This window comes from Hyperolius riggenbachi, chromosome 8 (assembly GCF_040937935.1).
Source record: "Hyperolius riggenbachi isolate aHypRig1 chromosome 8, aHypRig1.pri, whole genome shotgun sequence".
Taxonomy (NCBI): Eukaryota; Metazoa; Chordata; class Amphibia; order Anura; family Hyperoliidae; genus Hyperolius; species Hyperolius riggenbachi.
Genome location: NC_090653.1, coordinates 74,474,632 through 74,496,166, shown reverse-complemented (window position 1 = coordinate 74,496,166; position 21,535 = coordinate 74,474,632). Strand labels below are relative to the sequence as shown.

At 45.5% G+C, this 21,535-nt stretch overlaps 1 protein-coding gene across 7 annotated transcripts in view; it reads left to right on the top strand.

Moving 5' to 3' along the window:
• The window catches only part of LOC137528929 (leucine-rich repeat and fibronectin type III domain-containing protein 1-like protein), an 874,345-nt gene that overhangs the window by 233,568 nt on the left and 619,242 nt on the right, over nt 1–21,535 (top strand). Inside the window, exon 2 of one of the 7 annotated variants that reach the window (XM_068250706.1) lies at nt 5,103–5,229. The exons of the other annotated variants lie outside the window; for them this stretch is intronic. The gene's annotated coding sequence lies outside the window, so the exon portion shown is untranslated. The remainder of the gene's footprint in view (nt 1–5,102; nt 5,230–21,535) is intronic. 7 annotated transcript variants of the gene reach the window in all.

The window sequence follows — 21,535 nt, the reverse complement described above, 5'->3', positions numbered from 1 at the left end:
GAGGAGAAAGAGATTGAGGAGTAGACTACACAGGAGGTAAGTATGACCTGGGTATGGTTATTTTGACTTTTTATTTTCAATTCAGGTTCTCTAAGTATTTTGATATGTGCCAGATGTTCAGCGTTGATAATTAAGCTTTGTGTTTTGCATGACATTTGTCTAAAAGTCACCCCACGTATTCTAATGTAGAATGTCAATGCCATGCTATCTATTAAGTCTAATCTATCCTAATACTGTACATTCCCTTTTAAATACCCTTTGTAATCTGCAAGTCATATGCTGTATATCTGCAGCCACTCCGCATAAGCTACTCACAGAGAACTACATGTTGGCTTTTGAATTTCTAGACAAAACTGCTTTTAATATGTTTTAATTTGTTTTAAGATCTGCAATCTGTATATCCTGTATAGCAACAATATGAAAATTACTCTAGTTAATTAAGGCAGCAATTCTTAATTAATCAGCACAATAAAATAGTTAGGCTAAAAATAAAAGGCCTTTATTTTATCATTATTCTGAGAGCATTCCAAGGGCGTAATGGAGTTTTATTGTAGTTGCACATGTTTTAATATTCTGGGCGATTAGACTTCCCTCCCACAGAATTGAAGCAATTTTGGTGTCCTCTCTAGCTTAGGCTGAGTGGAGAATAAAAATATTAACTCCATCATGCTTGTGCAGGCTAGTATTTATACTTCTGATCCAGGCAAGGTCATAAAAAACTATTCTGTCCTACTGTAAGGATCCCTGGTACGTATCCATTAACCGGGCGCATCCGGCAGGTGGCGCTGTTGTTGATAATTACTTCACGTAACAAAACAGTGAATGTAAACGCCGCAGGTGGCACTAATTGCATTTCTAGTTAAGATAACAATATGTATATTAAAAAAGTGATTGAATTAAATGAGAAATAAGCCGGCGGCAATGTAACAGATCAAGCTGCCGGCTTTGTGTCTCGCTCTCCTCCCCCCTTGCCCTCTCTCGTATAGAACACTGGCAGCCCTGGGGGTCCCAGCCAGAGTCGTTTGTCGCAATAAAACAGGCAGGATTCCCTGCCGCGACGAACGACTCTGGGGGGACACGCATGTCCCCCCCAGGGCTCTATACAAGAGAGGGCAAGGGGGAGGAGAGCGAGACACGAAGCCGGCGGCTTGATCTGTTACATTGCCGCCGACTTATTTCTCATTTAATTAAATCACTTTTTTAAATATACATATTGTTATCTTAACTAGGAATGCAATTAGAGCCACCCGCGGCATTTACATTCACTGTTTTGTTACGTGAAGTAATTATCAACAACAGCGCCACCTGCCGGATGCGCCCGGTTAATGGATACGTACCAGTTGCAGCAGAGCTACAGCCGAGCAGTTTTGATTTCTCTACCTGCATTTTGGTTGCTTGGTTTTGTTTGCATTTGCCATGAGGGCTCTTTCACACCAGAGCCGTCTTTTGGCGGTTTACCGCAAAGTCTATACTATGCGTTAACCAAGGTAAAAGGAAAGTCCATAGACTTTCATTTTACCTTTCACACCCGACGCTGTGTTTCGATGCGTTGCGGTACAACGTATCCCGGCGCATTTTATCGTCGGGAATCAGCGTTTCCCCTTCGGGTAAATTAACTACTACCACCGCTACTCAGCTTCGCACCGCAGATTCCCGACGACACGCCGCAACACCTGCAGGAGCCGTTCTCCTGCACGTTTTGTGTGTAAACGGCCTGAGAGTCTTTGCTATTTGCAATCACTCTGCAGTTCAGAGTAGCCCAGGATGTTGTCATGAATCCGCCTATGGCTTTCTGCAGTTGAACTGCAGTCAGACAGCTATGAATTTCTTACATGCATGTGGTTGCATAATCTTGCATGCCTTTGTAGCGAGAATCCCTTCCATTCACAGGAAGCTTGCAGCCTTCAATCAGTGTAGCACAGGATTGCATGATTACCATTCAGCTGTGTGGGAATTTGCATGTCTGTTCCCATTGGCTGATATCCATATAAAAGCCTACCTCTCATTCCAGACCTTGCCCGATATAGCGTACAGCTTAACTGAGTTGTTGCTGGGTCCATGCTGTGAATGTTGTATTTTGTATTGCTTTGCTTTGCATTACCTTGCCTGCCTGGACGTTCGCTGCACTCGCAGGGGTGCAGTGAAGTCTTACCATCCTGTTAGTTGGAAACTGCCTTCACCACATTGGTGACTGTTAGTTAATTATCCTGCTAGTTTTGTTCCTGTGGACGTGACTGTAGCAGCGGTTGCTATTAGTTACGCTCCTACCGGTTTGTCTTGTCAGTGTGGATGTTTGCTATTGCTAGGCAAACAATCCTTCTGTCTGTCTGTTCCTGCTAGTCCTGTTCCTGTGAATGTAACTATAGGCTGCAGTTGCTATTAATTACGCTCTTACTTGTTTGTCTTGTCCAGGTCAGTGTGGATGCGTGGATGCTTGCTACCACTGGGGCAGGTATTAGATTGGCAAGTATTCTGTCTGTCTATTGTCTGTCCTGTTACTCAGTCAGAAGCTTAGGGCTACGGTCGCCCTGAGCAACCATTGTGCCTTGTTTGTTTGTGGCGGTTATCGGTTGCTCTAGGCAATCTTACTCCCTTGTCCATAACTCCTGGGGTGATCTGTGTAGCCTCTTCTATCACCCAGCTACATAGACCTCGATTCATCAAGACTTATCGAATCAATTACCGACAGCTCGGTAAAATACCGAACTCGATAAGTTGATTTCAGGATTCATCAAAGTTATCTACAGCAGTTAGCGAGCATTCGGTAATCATTCGGTAATGATGCGATAAAACGGAAGAAAGTGAAATTCTTGAAAATAAAAGTGGGCCTGATTTAGCGTTTAATTTAGGATTAGTTATCTCCTTCACTGCTCTGTCGTTATTCCTGTCAGATCATTGCTGACAGAGAAGAAGGAGCCATTTTGTCAGGATCACACGGAAATCTTACCACAAGTCGGTGGTTTGATGGCCTTAGCATTCCCCGGAGATCCGCAGTCCGGAGGGGCCCCGCCAATGCAGGGTGCACGATGTTCCGTGTTCCATCGGAGGCCAGCACTTCCGGGTGGCCTGTGTGGAGGAACGCGTACTGACGCGTCATCATGGTGGTTGCCAGTGGCCGGAAGGGCGGAAGTACAAGCCGCGACTGTGGGCAAACAAGTACGCATGCGCCGTTCCTGGCGGACAAGAGTACGCATGCGTCAGGATGGCAGTACGCATGCGCTGGTCTTGGCGGCCGTTAGTACGCATGCGTGGCGCGGAATTCAATTGGAAGGCCAGCCCTCCTTCACTATAAAAGGCAAGGACTCACAGCACTCCACGCTGATTCCTCTGTCAGCTAGTGTGTGAAAAAGCCTGAAGCTCTGTTTGTTTTCCTGATTGATTCGTTACCGACCCGGCCTGTTTCTTGACTACTCCTGATCTGATCTACCCGGCTTTGACCCTTGGCTCGTCCCTGACTCTCCTGGTTTGCTACCGGCCCTGACCTCAGCTTGTTACCGGATTGGAACCTTTGCTACCTGCCCTGACCTCAGCTTGTTACCGGATTGGAACCTTTGCTACCTGCCCTGACCTCAGTTTGTTACCGGATCTGAACTTTGCTCTCAGTTACCCTCTGGATTTAGATCTAACACAGTTACCCCGGATCTCTTAACCTTCAGTACCCCGGATCCTCATTCAGTCATCCAGCCTCCACATCGAGGTGTCATCTGTTCTCCTGACCACTGCTGGAGTCCTTCTTGGGTGCAACCTGGTGGGCACTAGGCAGATAAGTAGTCCGTAGCCCACTAGGGGTTGCGGCCCATCACCCCCTCCTGGGGTGCTGGTGAAGACCCGTGGTCACTTAGACTCTGCACTCGGGAGACTCCTTTCCTCAGTGGAACGGTCAACGTTACACTTGCATAACACATTTGAAGTGGTTAGGTATCAGCTGAGAGTGATTCAAAGGCGCAGAAGGGCAAGAATAAGGTCTAGAACCATATCAATTTGCAAGAGAATAGATTGATGTGCTATACCAGGACATCTGCATTTCTCTTAAATCATCTTGTAAGAGAACAGAGGGAGTGCCAGGGTTAACTAAATTGCTAGCTGCACTACATTTTTTTCAGAAAAGGCTCCTATCAAGCCGTAGCTGGCAAAATTATGGGATTGTCCAAAGCCACTTCCAGAATCCTGGTCCAGGTGTTAAGCCCTATTCGGTATCCTGGTCCAGGTGTTAAGCCCTATTCGGAATGTTGCTACGTGGTGTTCAATGGACTGCCTTTTTACCCAATTCCACGGGAATCTTATGGCCTTATGTTAAATTACCGCTGTAAAATGGTAATATCGACACGTTACCGTATTGTTATCGATAGTTTATCGAAGTCACACCGAATGTGGAAAAACATTGATGAATACAACTAGAAATCGATAAACGTTGAATTCGGTAATTTAACAAACTGGAAAGAGTTATCGCAAAGACAATGATGTATTAAGGCCATAGTCTTGTTTGTTCTGGTGGCCTTTCTTGGCCTCAGCTGCTATATCTTGCACCACCAAGGCCTGGGTGTAACCGAAGTCGGGCAGGTGTTGTTTCCTCACCTTCTGTTCTAGTGGGGACGCGCCACATAGGGTGAAGAAGGTGGTGGTAGATTGGGGCATAGCAGCTGAAAGAAAGCAGATCTGCCAGACATTACACCTTCATATTCCAAGCTCATGACAAACTGGGGTCCTAATCAGATCCAGATCCACCCACAAGGCAACTTAGGCAGGTGTTTGGAGAGAGTCTAAGGGTCTTTTTTATGCTAGCCCCCAACAAATCTTGCCCAAAAAGTCAGGTGGTCATAAAAAGTGAGCCCAAAGTAATTGCTTGCTTAGGGCCCCATTTCACCTTACTTCATATCTGGTCCCAATTACAAGGAAATATTCTACTTACCTTATGTACTTTTTGGAAGTTGAGGTCATGTGACTTTTTTTCTGTATGGTTCTTTTAGACCCCAGACCTCTAGGTAAAACATTAGTGCTGTGGATGTCTGGGACACGCCCACTGCTTATTCTTGCTTTTTACTGGATGTTATGTATGTCACCAATTTTCAAAATCAAAATGGTGTTTGTCATTGCTTACCTAGGCAAGAGATATCGCCAGAAGATGTAGCATGCCAGAACTTTAGTGACGCCCGACCGACCCCCGAGCACTTTGACCATTGGAAGCTGCTCAGTTTTGTGCCAAGCAACGTTCCTCCCCCTTGCTCCATAGTAACTGGTGTGTTGCTAGCCTCTAGACTAGTGATGTCTGTACAGAACTTGGCCCTGAACTATCCCGAGAGATGGAGTGTGTGTACAAGGCCTTAATGTCACATAGACCCCTGCACAATTCTGAATTATGTGCCGACGCTTGCAGGAACTTCCTGGTTAAGCATTTGGCTGAAGCAGTTGTGTAACTATAGCCCCTGTGATCCCTGCAATTGCTGGGGGCCAGAGGCTGTCGGGGCCTACTCCCCTTCCTTCTTAGTTCCTCCCTCTCAACGCAGGGAGCTGTGTAATATATAGATTATCTGCCTTTAGCACTGCGGGTCACTTCCATGCATCACAGCTGCACACTCTCTGCTGCCTTTTGCTGGCTCCTGATCACATGACCGATGCCAGTCACATGATCGGGAGATGGTGAATGGCAGAAGTGTGTGTGGCTGGAAACCTACAGCAGTACTCTGCAATGGTGTTTGGGCAAAGTGTGTAAACGGGGAGGAGTTTTGTTCCCTTGGGGTACCATGACACTTTTGCAGGTTGATCCCCAGGGCTGTTGTAATCGAAGCAGGAAAAAAGGGCGCATGCGGCAAGTGTACTAAATGGCCGCAGCCATAGACTCCAATACAAAATAGCGGTCTTTGGGTGCCAGAGCGGAAATTTGGGCACCCAATATATAGCGAGCGCTGATACAGCACCCGCTATATATCGGGCATTGAGGCCGCCCAAATCCCAATATTTTGTATCGCCGCTTATGGCAGCACTCATTTAGTACACTTGCCACAACAAGTCCCTGGCAGCTCAGGGACAGCAGTACAATACATACACAATCATCATCATCATCTTCCCAAGTTTGAAGTTTTTCCTCCCCCATCCTCTGCACTTGTAGAGTACTGTTACCTTAGCAGTGCCAATAGGGCCTCACTTCCATCCCTGTGTGTGGCTGTCCGCTGCCGCCCTGTCACTGCAGCCGCCCTGTCACTGCAGCCGCCCTGTCACTGCAGCCGCCCTGTCACTGCAGCCGCCCTGTCACAGCAGCTGCCGCTGACACTACTAAGGCAGGTACGGGTAATCCAGCTTTGACTTCCGCATTTTTCAGCACAACCAAGCAAGCAGGGAATAGCCTGGGACAGCTGGTCAAACCCAGAGAAACGGATCAAGCAGCCAGCCAGGCATCCTTCCCCAGACACACGGCCAGTAAATAGAGGCTTGCACCTCCAGCTGCTCAGCAATGAGTTACAGGACAACGCAATTGATCCACGGCTTTGAAAGTCTCCAGTAATCTCAGGTTAGGCCACAATAAAATATCGATATTTTATATCGATATTTTATATTTTTAAAGTAAAATATTGGTATTTAATAACCATATTTTACAAACATCGTTTCTGTGTGCCCTTATTTCCCTGCGCCTTTTTTGATGTACTCTGTTGCAACGCCCCTGGTTTAGAGGATCCCGTTGAATACTTTTGAGGACCAAGCGTGGGGAACGGGCGGGACCCTGAGGACAACAAGCAGCGTCAGGACACTCTGGAGGAGGTAATCTACCCCACCATGGGCTTTATTCATTCTTCCACCTCATCAGGGGTAATAGTCAGACTTCATTAGACTGCAGTTTACAACCCTGGATTATTAACCCATAGAGTGACAAACCATAAAACACCACAGGCAAGTTCTAAGTAGTATTTTTTTATCTCCTCATTTCACTTCAGGTAATTTTTTAATGAAATAACAGTACTTTGTCTTTGTCTGCCTAACTGCAGCATCTTTTGCCACAGTTTCTATGCATCTACCTTCTTATATCAGTCCTAGAACTGACATATGGTAATTAAATGACTCAGAAAAAAATGAACCATTCTGGATGTGTTCTTTAACCATAGCCATTACATACCGGTATGTGGAAGAGAAAAATATAGCAGTGATGTAACTACAAATCATTGATCCACAATCAGCCTGCATGTAATCATCTTTACTACTGACAGACAAGAAAAAAATAAACAGACAGCACCAACTGCCATTATCTATAACCAAACCCCCTAACAATGCGATAGGCTAAAAGGTTTTTGTTTTTTTTACTTATGCACAAAGGGAGATGCTGGTTGTTTGGCAGTTGGAAAGAGCTGTTATTTCCCACTATGCAAAGAGGCTCACAGACAGGAAACTGTCAGGACCTAGGTCCTGACATCACACTGTGGGAGGGGTTTCACCACAATATCAGCCATACGGACATCTGCATCTCGATTTCCTCGGCAATCATAAAGCAGAGCAGCCCTTGTTGTACTGTAGTGTCTTTATCATTAGTTTCCCTAGAATTATACTGAAATGCATAAACTGAGAGGAGGTTGAGATTACGTCAGAGATATTTGCTGCTCTCTTGGTAATCTGGGGCTTTCCATGGTTTCTGTGTTCCCTTTGTAGGGTGAAATGGAATATGAGCTCCTCAGAGGACTTGTGTGGAAAAGCACATAACTAGTCTGAGTAATTGAGTGGCTGCAGTGTGTAGTCTTACACTTCTCGTTTGTCACTGTCACCAGTCACGGCTATGAAAACTGTGTCTCTCTATCTCTTTGATGTATCTTCTAAATTTACTACATCCCACAAAGGTGCTGGTGTCCTTAACCCTCTCCTAGTGGGTTTATGACTCAGACCTATAAACTCAAGCTTACATCCTTTGCTCTTTCAAAATGTTCTTCGTGTGTTTCAGGGAATTTGTATAAAAATTTGGAAATTACCCCCTCTACACTTAGCTAACACTATGAGGCAGATATTTATTTATTTATTGTATTTTTAAAGCACCAACATATTAAGAAGCGCAGGACATTAGTTTAGGTTACAGACAATATATAGGGGTGACATACAGGAATACGACAATACAGGAATACAAGAAAAAAACAGATCACGCAGCACAGTATGAGTACAAGGTAATGCTTAGTCAGTCAGTGGATGGGAGCATGGAGATAAGGCAGGTCGAGCTCACTCAAATGCATAGCATGTGTGCACAGTAATGGAGGTGCGTGATCAGGTAGGACACAAAAGGAGGAGGGACTCTGCCCGAAGGCTTACAATCTAGAGGGAGAGGTAGGTACATAAAAGGTAGGGGACCAGAGTTTAGCTGCGGGTTTAGAGCACTTGTGAGGGGTGGTAGGCCAGAGTGAAAAGGTGAGTTTTAAGGGCCTTCTTGAAGATGTTGAAGGAGGGGGCTGCCCTAATGGGTGGAGGTAGGAAGATCCATAGTGTTGGAGCAGCTCTTGAGAAGTCCTGGAGGCGTGCATGGGACTGTGTGATGCGGGGGGAGGTCAGGCGAAGTTCATTGGAGGAGCGGAGTGAGCGGCTAGGTGGTTACCTCTGAGTGAGATCGGAAATGTAGGTTGGGCAGGTTTTGTGGACAGATTTGTAGGTCAGACACAATATCTTGAGTCTGATTCTGGACTGGATAGGAAGCCAGTGGAGGGATTCACAGAGGGGAGCCACCATGGTGGAACGATGGGAGGAGTGGATAATTCTGGCTGCCGCATTCATGATGGACTGCAGCGGGGCAATTCGGGTCATAGGGAGATCAGACAGAAGGGCATTGCAGTAGTCGAGGTGGGAAATTATGAGGGCATGGATGAGGAGTTTGGTGGTGGCAGAGGTCAGGAAAGGGCGGATGTTGCAGGTGTTACGGAGGTGGAAGTTGAAGGACTTTGTGAGTAGGGATGCTCATTCGGATTCCATGGAAATGCAATTTCCGAAATTCGATCGGAAATTGCATTTCTGCATCGGAATGCGGAAATCGGTAATGCAAGTGCGTTAGGCGGATTTCCGCCGGAAATCGAGGAAATTCCGCCCGACTTTAACATCGATTTTCTCAAAAACTATAAGGTCTTTTTGAAAACTTTTTTTTTGCATCTTGTTCAGGAGATTCTGCTTAATAAACCCTAAAATGCAGAAAATCCGCATCTGCCTATTTTCTGCATTTACATTACAGTAAAAATCCGCCGACTTTAGCGGTTAAGAGCAAAGCCCCCATAAGTCCTAGAAACACCAAATTTTCAGGATTCTCCTGAACAAGATGCAAAAAAAAGTTTTTAAAAAGACCTTATAGTTTTTGAGAAAATCGATGTTAAAGTCGGGCGGAATTTCCGCGATTTCCGGCGGAAATTCCGCATTGGAAAGCGGAATCGGTATTTGGCAATGGCGGAATGCGGATTTACCGCGGAATCTGAAATTGGCATTTCCGACCATCCCTATTTGTGAGATTTTGGATGTGGGGGGTGAAGGAGAGTGTGGAGTCCAGGGTGACACCCAGACAGCGGGCTTGAGAGGTAGGGCGATTGGTAGTGTGGTTAACAGTGACCTGCACATCTGGGAGGTTCAGGGATGGCCAGGGTGGCTTAGGGTATATTGGGGCCCTGGGCCCAAGGTAGTAGAATTGGGGCCCTCTTGTGGTCTTTTCTGTAAGCTGAAGTGGGGGTAAGGTCAAAGGTGGTGGCTGGTGGGCCCCTAGACACCCACTAGGCCCCAGACACCTGCCTAGGTTTCCTGGTGGATGATCCTGCTCTCCTATGAGGTATGGGTTTTCTGATAATCTGCTCTTCCTTGTGGATTTTTCCTACTTCCAGTGCTAAAATCCCATTCATGCACAAAGGAAAAAGAAAAGGAGACCGAGAGCCCAATATGGTGTAGTCTCTTTGTAAGTCACAAATAAACACAGCATATGACATAGGGCAGTTATACTCACAGGAGTAGGACTGTATAGGCTGGTGGGGAAATTGACTTGACCCCACTCTGGTTTAAGAAGTCTCTTTCTGTAGACAGGAAAAAAGGGGTAACGCCCCTCCACCAGGGGTGGACTAGACTATGGTGTAGAAGCTTGAACAGAGGAGCCAAAATAGGATAAAACGGTGTTAAAAAACATTTAAAAGAGGAGGTAGTGGTGGACTTACCACCACAGTAGACCAAACAGACACAATTCGGTTATTTCATACAAAAAATAGCATTTAATGGTTACTCCAAATTGCAAAGCGTTTAGCAGACACAATCCTGCCTCATCCGGCAAATTGAGGAGAACAAACTAGTAAGGGACTGTTTGCCTGAGGCAGTATTGTGCCTGCGAAATATGTTGCAATTTGGAAATTCATCAGGTGTGGCTGAGCGGTCAAACTAATTGGTACGCTATGTATTTTATGTCCCGTTTGCCCTTAAAGGACAACTAAAGTGTGAGGGGGGGTAGTAGGCTGAACGGATCAGTTAGCCGCAGAAACCACTGCTCCCCGTTGCTCCTGTGGGCTGCAATGGCCCACTTTCACTTTCGTGACCTCCGGGTCACGACGCTGGAATGAGAGACTTTCTCTCATTCACAGGATGCAGGAGGCGGGGGAGTGGCAGGGGCATGACTAGGGAGAGAGAGCTGCACAATGGCAGTTCTGGAAAGCCTGCAGGAACACCCCTGCCGGGCATGTTTAATAGGGAATCCCTCTCCCCTATGTTTACCTCTGAGATGGCGACAAATATTGTCACTAATCTCGGGGGGCTATAGTGCGGTGGTGGGGGCAGAGAGTGGCGGTGTGGGGACACAGAGACATGTCATGAGGCAGAGAACATGCCTCTGTATCCCATCTGCCCCCCATGGAACCACCTCGGGTTCTCTTTAAGCAATACCAGTTGCCTGGCTGCCCTGCTGATCCTCTGCCTCTAATACTTTTAGCCACAGACCCTGAACAAGCATGCAGCAGACCAGGTGTTCCTGACATTGTCAGAACTGGCAAAATTAGTTGCATGCTTGTTTCTGGTGTTATTCAGGCACTGCTGCAGCCAAATAGACCTGCAGGATAGCCAGGCAACTGTTATTGCGTAAAAGGAAAGAAATAGGGCAGTCACCATATCCTTCTCACTTCAGGTGTCCTTTAATGAATTCTTCCATTTCAATGGACTGGCGTAGAGAGGACTTTTTGAGCGAGTCTAAGGTGTACGGCAAGTTTTCCTGCAACACTGGGCCTTACTTTGGCTTTTTATACACGGGCATCTGCATTGGGGAAATCAAGATTTGATCTGAACTGTTATAAATCCAAGTGACAGCATGAATGGTCATCTTAGGCAGTCCTCCACTTTTCAATGCTACCTGTTGCCAGTTTTATAAATGTACATGACCTTCAAAAAGTGCCACTCAGATGTTAAAGGGAACCCAAGGTGAAAGGGATCTGGAGGCTGTCATATTTATTTTCTTGTAAACAATACCAGTTGTCTGGCAACCCTGTTCATCTCCTGGCATAAGTAGTGTCAAAACCCTGGAACAAGCCTATGGCTAATCCAGTAAATCCTGAATCGGAGTACCTGATCAACTGCTATTGTTTAAAAGGAAATAAATATGGCAGCCTTCGGGTTCCCTTTAACAAGTGTAGAATCAAAAACGGAACTTTTTTTGTTCTTTAATAAACAGTTCCTTATGTGTTATAAGTTCATCTAGAAATATTACTTCCAGTAACCCCCCTCATACAGCTTACTGAATGAATCATTGTAAGACTGGTCATTTTTAAAATATCTTCTATCCCCCCCCCATCCCTCCCCCCCTCCTATGGCGTGTGATGGTCCCATACTGCCTCTTCCTCGGAAATGTTAAAATCTGTCATTAAGCAGCAGAAATCATTGCATCAGCAACAGCCCAGAGCGTGCATACTTTTTCAGACAAAAGGGACAGTTGGGGGAAATGTATCTGATAGCTTACTTTGCTCCATGCTGCGTCACTTTGAAAAGAAAATGTAGCACAGCATCTGTCCACACTGATCCTTCATTTCCAGCTCGGGAATATTTCTCCCCCCGGGAAGCTGAGAACTATTTTGCAGATGGTTTGTCTGCCTCTTACCAAAGGACTCAAAGGAAGTGGCAGATCTGAGGCAGAGCCACAACAAATTGGTATACGCATGAAGACATTAAGCTAGTATAATCTTATGCAGGTTTGGCTGCACTGCACACAGATACTAGAGTACCTAACCTCCCACCACTTGGCAGCCTAGTCAAAGCACGGCTAGCCTGATTTAGAACTACCGGTAGCTCACATGTATGCAATGGCGTAGCTAAGGAGCTGTGGTCCCCGATGCAAGTTTTACATGGGCCCCCCCCCAAGCACTCTATGCATAACAATTGATACAGCGCACCAAAACCTGCCAATTGCAACTACAGTGTCAGAGGTGCAAGAAGGGGATAGGGAACAGCTTGTTAATGATTTCCAATATTCAAAGTATCTATAGAAGTGATTATTATGAGCACAGGACCAATACAGAGCTAATACTGCAGTTGAGGGAGGGCCCTTCGGGGCCCCGATGCGGTCGCAAACCTCTGCACTCCCTATTGCTACGCCCCTGCATGTATGGTCACAGTGTGGTCCTATTCCTCAACCGCTAACCGAGATCAATGGGTTTTCTTATTTAACAATTGCATGGTTGAAAATTGTGGCATGCAAGGTCTGATGGGCAGTGAATCAGCTCGACTGTCCATTGACACTGGATTCTGGTTAGATTTATTTCTTCAGCTCCTAGGCCAAGTGTGTTGGGGCTCCCCTTCCAAGTGCAGCAGCCCTCTCCCACTCCATGTGTAGCTCTATCTTCCATGTGTATCATACATGTACTGCTGTCCCTCTCTTTCATATACATCTCCCATGGACAAATTCCCTTTTCATTTGCTGCCTACTCTTTCATATGTAGCAACCTCTATTTCTTGTCGAGGTGCAGCCACCCAAGGCCCGGCCCTTTGTGGCTTTTCCAGAAATCTTGCCCTTGTTGCCCAAGTACCGTATGAATGCATGAGTGGCCAGTCACTCGCTAAACGTGGCAGCCACTGATGAGTACTGCATAAATTACTCTCCCTCAGGGTTATTTTGCACTAAGGCTATCACAGTGGTGCTGCAATTGAATTTCTTCCTAATTTCCAATATAATTGAGCTACTGTACTCTGTATAGGAGCTCAGTCGCACCCAAAACACGGCAACAATTGGACTCTGGAAAAATTTGCACTGCAAACAGATCACGCTAATGGAAGTGGTCGCCACCGTCTCTATTAGTTTAACTGTAGCCTGAGTTTGCAGAACATTGGCGATTGTATCACTAAATGCAGTATAGCGGGAAAAAGGCCTGACGCTGGGGGATTGCATAGCATTGCTACCTTTTTTAAGGTACCATTACTAACTTCCTTTTACAGATTGCTACCTTTCTAGCTAGAGTACTGATCCTCTGATACTTTCTAAATCGCTAGTATTTAGATTTGTGACACAAACTAAAATATCAGAACAAGAGGCAGGAAATGTAGCAGCAATATGGCTGCCATAATCTACACTCTTCAAGTAAACGCTATTCTACGCCTACTTATTTTTTTTCCCCTCTTATCTATTGCTTCTCCATTGCTAAAAGGTCGATCCACCTGGCTGATCTATTCACCTGATGGATGGCCAACTACTTTGAAGACACCACTCCCCCGCCCACCATGTGACTTCTGCTAAGCATCACTCCACTTCCCCCCTCTCCCCATAGCAACTGTACGCATTATCAGCTACACAGCTGACATGCATCTGTACTGGCTGACCCAGCGATGAAGCCCAAGGGGACCGAGTCCCAATACCAGATGGGCCACATACATCCTAGGTGTGTGTATACACCTTAAGGTCTACACCCATACCCTAAAATCACAAATTATACTCATGAGTTCCAAATGTTACTCTTTGAGTTCCACTGATAATGTCTCTGTTATCTTCTGGAGGTCATCCACTGTGTCATCCTGTAGCACTCTCACCATATTCCCCCTTCCTTTCACATTGATTGGAAAGGAGACGTGGCTTTAGCTGCCATTGGCATCTGTCCCCACTCTTCCCACTATAACAGCTGGATAGTGTACTGGTTGAGAGCACCATTTTCGATCTAGGAGACCAAATTTGATATCCTGGCGGGGGAGCCAGTAGCTGACCAGTGAAGAGTTTTTGGCCAAGACTCTGGGGTGGTATTCAGAGAGCGCCTTTAGTGTCTGCATCTCCCAAAAGCGTTAAGTCTAAGAGGAGAAAAGCACTATACAAGCGTTAGCATTTCATTTTTATTTTCATTTTGCTAGATCAGTAAGCAGGGGATCATGGCTTTGTGAGTGATGTGGATGGTGGCATTGCAAACCAGGACAGTGAATGGTGGGTCCTGTACCACTTCTGGGTCGCAATGTCCCGGAGTAGTACGCATGTCCGTGTCTGCACGCGTCCTTTAGTATGAATACCCTGGCCTGGTGGTGCGCGTTGTTGAAATCAGGGACGCGTACCGCTGGGTCAGGGCATGCGTACTAAAGGATGCATTCAGACACGGGCATACTCTGGTACGTTGCGACCCGGAAGTAATACACAGCCAGACTGCACATAGAGATTCGCTGGCGAGCTGTTCCCCAGCATCTGGTGTCAGCTGTAACAAAGAAATGTTTTTCTTTACAGGGTATTATGCTGTTGTTTATCTTTTAGAGCAGAGAGGAAGTTCTGATTTCAGGTTCACTTTAACTCTAGCCCTAGTTCACCAGTTATTGTTGAATACCACTGTTCCACAAATTCTGCGCCCGTTGCCCTTAACAACTGCATTAGTAAAGCGCGTTTCTCCCAAAGGACCCAAAACGCGTAGCGTCTAACATGTCTGCTCTCAATCACTCTGCTATTCAATACAATGGCAAGGCTGAAGACATTCATTAGACATTCAACTTTACGCCAGATTTTATTCCTATTTCAGTGCTATTACAGGGAAACAAGAGACAAATGAACGCTATATGTAATTATCCTCTTGAAAGCTTGCAGTATCAAAAAGACATTACAGTTAACAATGTGTTTTAAAGCTAACTTTTACTTTATATGGAAATGTATCTGTTAAAAATAAAGTGTGAACATTGGTGGTCATCAGGACAAGCTGTTTTATCTGAATATAATTATGTGTCAGGAAGCTTTTTCTCTTAAAAGGATTATCGGGAACCGATGACTGACTTTCATCCTATATAATTTTATCAAGGACTAATTCCAGCTGAAAGGAGAGCTCCAGATATGAAAATTACTGCTAAAATGACATAATATCAAACTTGTTGGCACTTACAGGTCTATTAAAATACCAAGAGCAGACGGTCAAGTGCAAACAAAGTTCAGTGTCTGTCAGCAGCTAATCATGGCGTGGTTAGCTAAGGATGGAATCTGGATGGTTGCCATGGGATACATCTCTTTCACTCAGGACTCAAAGTGAGGGTGTGTCCAAATGTTGTGAAGTAAAACAAAAGCATGAAAACACCATGCATGCTGACTGGTATCTTATAATTGCTTCATGTTTGGTTTCAGTGAAAAAAAAATTGTTCCTGCCCTTTATTCCCTGACTAAGCTTCTCCAGTTGGTCTGCTGTCACTGTCACCATCTCTAGTCATGTGGTATTGATGACATTACTTAAAGCAAAACTGAACTGAAAAATAAAAGTCAAAATAAACATATACACGTCAGACTCGCCTTTATCGTAATCTGCTTATCAATCTCTTTCTCCTCTCCTGCAACTTGTTTGTTCACTGCGATCAATGGAATTCTCAAAATGGCGATGAACCAGTAACAGCTTCCTTGTCAGCAGTTAATCAGTAACATCGCTTGAGCCACAGGGAATCCTGGACATTACCTTCGCACATCCGTTGTCCTTTCAGTTATAATTGACAACTGATATAGTGAAAAAGGGCCCTACAGCTTGTCATACATCTGTAAACTTGGTGGCAGATTGCCAAACAGATTAGATGATTATCAATGTGATAAAAATCGGTGCCACTAAGAGCATGCCTGTTTGACAATTCGACCAATTTTGGGCGAGAAGAATGAATAAAAAATGTTTAACCCCTTTCCACGATGCCCAAAACGAAAATATTGTTTTCACAACATTGAGCTTGTATCGACTAACTTTGAATAAAGTGGGAATTCAGCTAGAAGCAGGCAGTACAATAGGCGGCCCTTCTAGGGTCCTTCCAGTATGATAGTAACAGCAGCAGATTAAATAAGCAATAGAACTAGATAATAGGAGAAAAGACGCTCTAGGATAAAGATTCAGATAATTACAAACTCCGGCTGGTTCTGTTTTCATGGCAACTTCTGCAATCTGGGCAGAATTCTTGAGTCGATTTCAGCTCTTTTCAAAAAGTAGCTCTGGGAAAACCCATCAGATATTTACTTTTCTTATGCAAGTTTTCAGCCTATGATGCCAGCAAATGAAATAAGAATCTTTGCGGTGCCAAAAGAAAGCATCTGCACCTGTCCTCGGGGAAGAGGGATGTTTTGGGTAGCAACTGACACAGCTAAAAATTCTAAAGCTTACTGAGGTGCAAATTTGGCACAGACCCCAGGCTGCGAAAGGCTTAATTCAGATTTGATTAGTGTCGGTGGGTGAGTTTTCAGCAGAGGTTAAGCTCTGAAACATTAAAATATTTATTATTTTTTATCCCGAAACTTTGGTATGGCTATACATGAGCTGCTTCAGGCTTAACATTCCTATTCTGTAATATTGCAGCTTACACGAGGCAAGCAGTGTCACTTATCATGAGTGATTTCCTACAAGACATCGGCCCCGATTTATCGGCATGCAGACAGGAAACGGATGCCTTTGGCACTCTTTAGTGGATACGGACATGCTGCACTTTATTGCGGGTAAATATTGAATGAGAATGAAGAGGTGTAGGTCTGCTTTTTTTAGAGTAAGAACATTTATCTCACAATTCAGTTTTTGCTTGGACAAGGTGTGTTTTTAGTCCAAACATTTTGATCCTCCAGAGCAGGGGTCAGGAACCTTTTTGGCTGACAGAGCCATAAATGCCACATATTTTAAAATGTATTTCCGTGAGAGCCATACAATGTTTCAAACTGGGACAGTGCACATGCGCAGCAGAGGCAGGGCTCTCCCCACAAATTTTTTCCAGCCGGGGGGCATAAAAGAGTAGCCGGGTGGGGCGAGATAAGAGAATGCAGGGCCAGAGTTTCTCTGCACAACTCTGCTTACTGCAGAGGAAGAGGTGAGCCAATGACAGCCGGGTGCTAACCAAAACTAGCCGGGTGGAGCACCCGGCTAAAACAGCCTGGGGAGAACACTGAGAGGGCTGTCCATGTTGCCATGGTGATGTGTACACAGTTGATCTGCTGGGCAGCGGAAGTGTCAGACACGTCTTCAGCTTCTCTTGGGTTTCAGCAACATCAGCAATTTCCCAGACAGGAGAAATACCGACTAACTGCTTCTACAATTAGCTAGCTGATTTGGGGTTGATTAACTTTGTAGGGAGAGATCCCTGCACTTTGGCCCAATAGGCTGCTTGTCAAGTGACAGGCAGCCTATTGGGCCAATCAGAGAGTGGGGATCTCGTCCCACAAAGTCACTGGACCTGACGTTCCACAGTGGGACAACTGGAGCAGCCGTTCATTTTGGGGTAGTGCGAGTAAGTTAGTAGTGCATGCTACAGCAGCAGCGTGCCTACTTTGAAAAGTTTACTTGCTCTGCCACACTAAGCTGCGCTGCTTGATCAGTGTAGCTTAGTGAATCATCCCTTACTGATTTGTCTGCAAGCCAGATGCAGCCATCAAAGAGCCAAATCTGGCTCCCAAGCCATAGGTTCCCTACCGCTGCTCCAGAGGCTTTTCTGTGTCCTTTTCGATCCCCCCCACCTCTGACCAGGACCCTCTTTTAGTTCCTGGCTGCACTGCCCTTGCAACTCCTACGATGCACAAGTGTGACCATATTGGGTTTGTGCAAGTTCAGCCACGCATGCGCAGTATCATGGAGAAGTGGCGACTTAGGGTTTAAAAGGACAACTGGAAATTTGGGTGTCAGGAAAGTCAAGACTCAATAGTAGTTTATTGGTAAATTTACTAGTGTCCTACTATTAAAGTGTAAAGAAGGATCGTGAAATATCGGTATATTGGCTAAACCTAACCCTACTCATACAGAACCCTTCCCTTGATGCCTTAACGGTCTTCCCCCACATACACTCTTCCTGAAATCTAAACCTAACACCCCCCCTCCCCCCCCCCCCTCCCCCCCAACACCCTACCTGAAACCTAACCTTCATCACCCTCCACCCAGTTGCCAATCATTCCCCCCCCCCCCCCCGCCACTAGTCGCCGCAAAAATAAAACAAAAAACTTAATTTTTTGGGGTGCCATGCCATCATAGGTTCCATTGAAATAGCAGCATTGGGGAGGGTAGTGTGAGTCCTTGTCCGATATGCTTGGAGGGTGACATGGGAATGTTGTGATGAGGATATGGGAAGCCTCTGGATAGTCCTACCTAGTATCTAGGTATCTAACTTTTTTTTTCTGCCACCTCAGGTTTACGTTAAAGAAATCTACAGTGGTCTAATGCACAAGCTCTTTCCCTCCTGTAGCTGAATAGTGTGCTTGCCGCACAGTACCACCTCCAATCTGCCCGCCGCTGAGCACCTTTCTGGCTGCTATATATTTCATCCAAATGGCAGCATTTGTAACCCTGTGTGTGTCAGTGCTTGACTTGTGTTGTGGATACACATCAGCAGACAAAATGCCTAATTGGCTGCCTCTGTACTCAGATGCACAGCCTTGGTACGGATGTCTGAACACTGTCCATGCCCAGCTTCTGCAACTTAAAGAGGAGCTTTAGCGAAAAAGGGAAAACAATAAATCAATACATTGCAAAGTGAGACGTTAAAAAATAGAAGACAATACAAGAAATGATTGATATTCACCATGTCATTGGTTCATATTGTTTGATCCGCAATCAGGCTGCACATAATCTTCTTTACTGCTGGCAGACATGAAAAAAAAAAAAAAGTCACCAACTGTCATTATCTGTAACCACACCCCCTAATAATGCGATAAGCTAAAATTTTATTTTATTTATAGATATACATATGTACACAGGGAGATACTGGTTGCTTGGCAGTTGGAAACAGCTGTTATTTCCCACAATGCAACAAAGCTGACAATGATCTTGCGATGATCTAAACGAGAAAAAGTAAAGATTTCTTGTGGGAAAAGGGGTATCAGCTGCTAATTAGGATGAAGTTCAGTCCTTGGTACAGTTCCTGCTTAAACAACAAAGACCCATATAGATGTAGCTAGTACATAGAAGTACAGTAATACTGTGAGGGAAGTGTCATAGCTGACTGAACAAGAAACAGCAGAAATTGAGAACTTTCTGAGGTCCTCCAGTCCTGTCTGATCTTCTGGAGGCTGCGCTCCTGACCTCCAGACTAGAGATCACCGGGGATCGTAAGTGATTCTGAACACCTGCACTGGATTAGTTAAATCGTCTGGCGTTAAGTGGCGAAGCTCTCCATCCCTCGGCTGAGTTCCTATAAGATTGCAGCGGTGGCTTGTGAAATATGAGTAATTCAGTGGTGGCGTGATTGCAGTCATGTGCACATGCCTGCAGCAAGAGCTTCTCCTAATAATCCACGCTGTCCTAGATTTATTGGAAGAAAAGCTCTGGCTGCAGAAGTATGGCCAGGACTGCAATCACAGAACGGCTGATTCCCTCCCCGGCTCAACCTTCCAGGACGCATCACTGGGAGCGGCTCCTCTGCAGGTGAGGATACCACTCAATATAATACAACTGTAAGATCCTTCAGTCCAAGTCTGCAGGATGATGTCTCTCCAGGGATGGTGGAGGATTTCCATCCCGAAGATACCTTAGTGTGTCAGCCCTTCTATATTAAAGTGAACCCAAAATGAAAATAAACTGATGAGATAAATAATTATATTTATCCTCCTACTTCTAAAAATGACTTTTTTTTTAAGTATCCCAGGGTTTTCTTTTATATTTAACCATTTACAAAGTAGTTTGAATGTTCTACTATCCTTAATCAGTGGCAGTCTGCCTATTAAGTGTCCCAGAATTAAAATACATGAACTTTTGACCTTTTTCGACCCTCAGAAGTTGTATTCTGCCGGGAAAACTTGTATGGCTGTAATTAGCTTATCAGTGATGGTTACGATATTCCCGACAAGGTTCCGACAAGACAGAAGTTGTCACTTCCATGCCTAGAAATGAAAGGGAACCTAAACTGAGAAGGATATGGATTTTTCCTTTTAAAATAATACCAGTTGCCTGACTCTCCTGCTGATCCTGTGTCTCTAATACTTTTAGCCACAGCCCCTGAACAAGCATGCAGATCAGGTGCTCTGACTGAAGTCAGACTGGATTAGCTGGCAGCTGCATGCTTGTTTCAGGTGTGTGATTCAGCCACTACTGCAGCCAAAGAGATCAGCAGGACTGCCAACTGGTATTGCTTAAAAGGAAACCTCCCTCTCAGTTTAGGTTCCTTTTAACTCTTTACAGGCAGCAAAATAAAACAAGTAAAACAGCCTGATTATGAATATGGTCATCCGGTACACTTTAAATGTAAATTAGGACTCTGGACATCGTGGTAAGTCCTATGAATGTACTCTGTGCTGGAATTTTCTCTTTATATGGCTTCAGCTTTGCTTGAGGGCTCGTTTCCACTATCGCGAATCTGCATGTGTCCAACGCATGCAGATTCGCACATGTAATGCAAGTGGGTGGGCCTGTTTCCACTGTAGCGTTGTTGAGGTGCGTTTTTTTCAGCGGTGAAAAAACGCACAAAAGAGCCACAGAATTCGCCTGCGAGTGGAATGCATGCGAATCGCCGCTAATGTATTTAATAGGGAATTCGCCTGCGGCTATGGTATGCGAATTTTCATTCGAATTCGCATGCGAATTCGCATAGGTACCAATGTAACTTCAAACAGGCAGTGACATGGTTAAATTCGCATATACCCTCACCTATGCGAATTCGCATGCGAATCCGCGGCAAAAAACACGAAAAAATTCGCATCCGCATGCTATTTCATCAGCGGTGGAATCCAGGCGATTCTGCACCGCAATAGTGGAAACGAGCCCTGAGGGTCACTCCAGACTTGTCAGGTTGCAGATCGAAATGAGTTTTAAACGGATCCGTTTTTCTAAAAACTGATCAGTTTTTCAAAATGTTGTGATTTTTGCAGCATACGTTTCCAGTCTGTTTAAACCAGGGGCGTAGCAATAGAGGTCGCAGCGGTCGCATGCGCGACTGGGCCCGGCTCCTGAAGAGGCGGGGGAGGGGCCCGGGGGGGCCATGTCTTTTTATAGTGCGGCCAGGACTGAGTGCGGCCCGTGCGCCGTGCACGCTATTGGGAAGGGGGGAGCCGCAGCTGCGGGGAGAGCAGCCGGACCTCTCCCTCCCTTCCTCTCCCCGGGCCCCCCCCTTCAGATGCAGAGTGACGCGCACGGAAGCGCTGTAGGCTGAAACTCACCTCCGTCCCTGCGTTCCAAGCGCCGCTGATCTCCTCTCGCTGTATAGA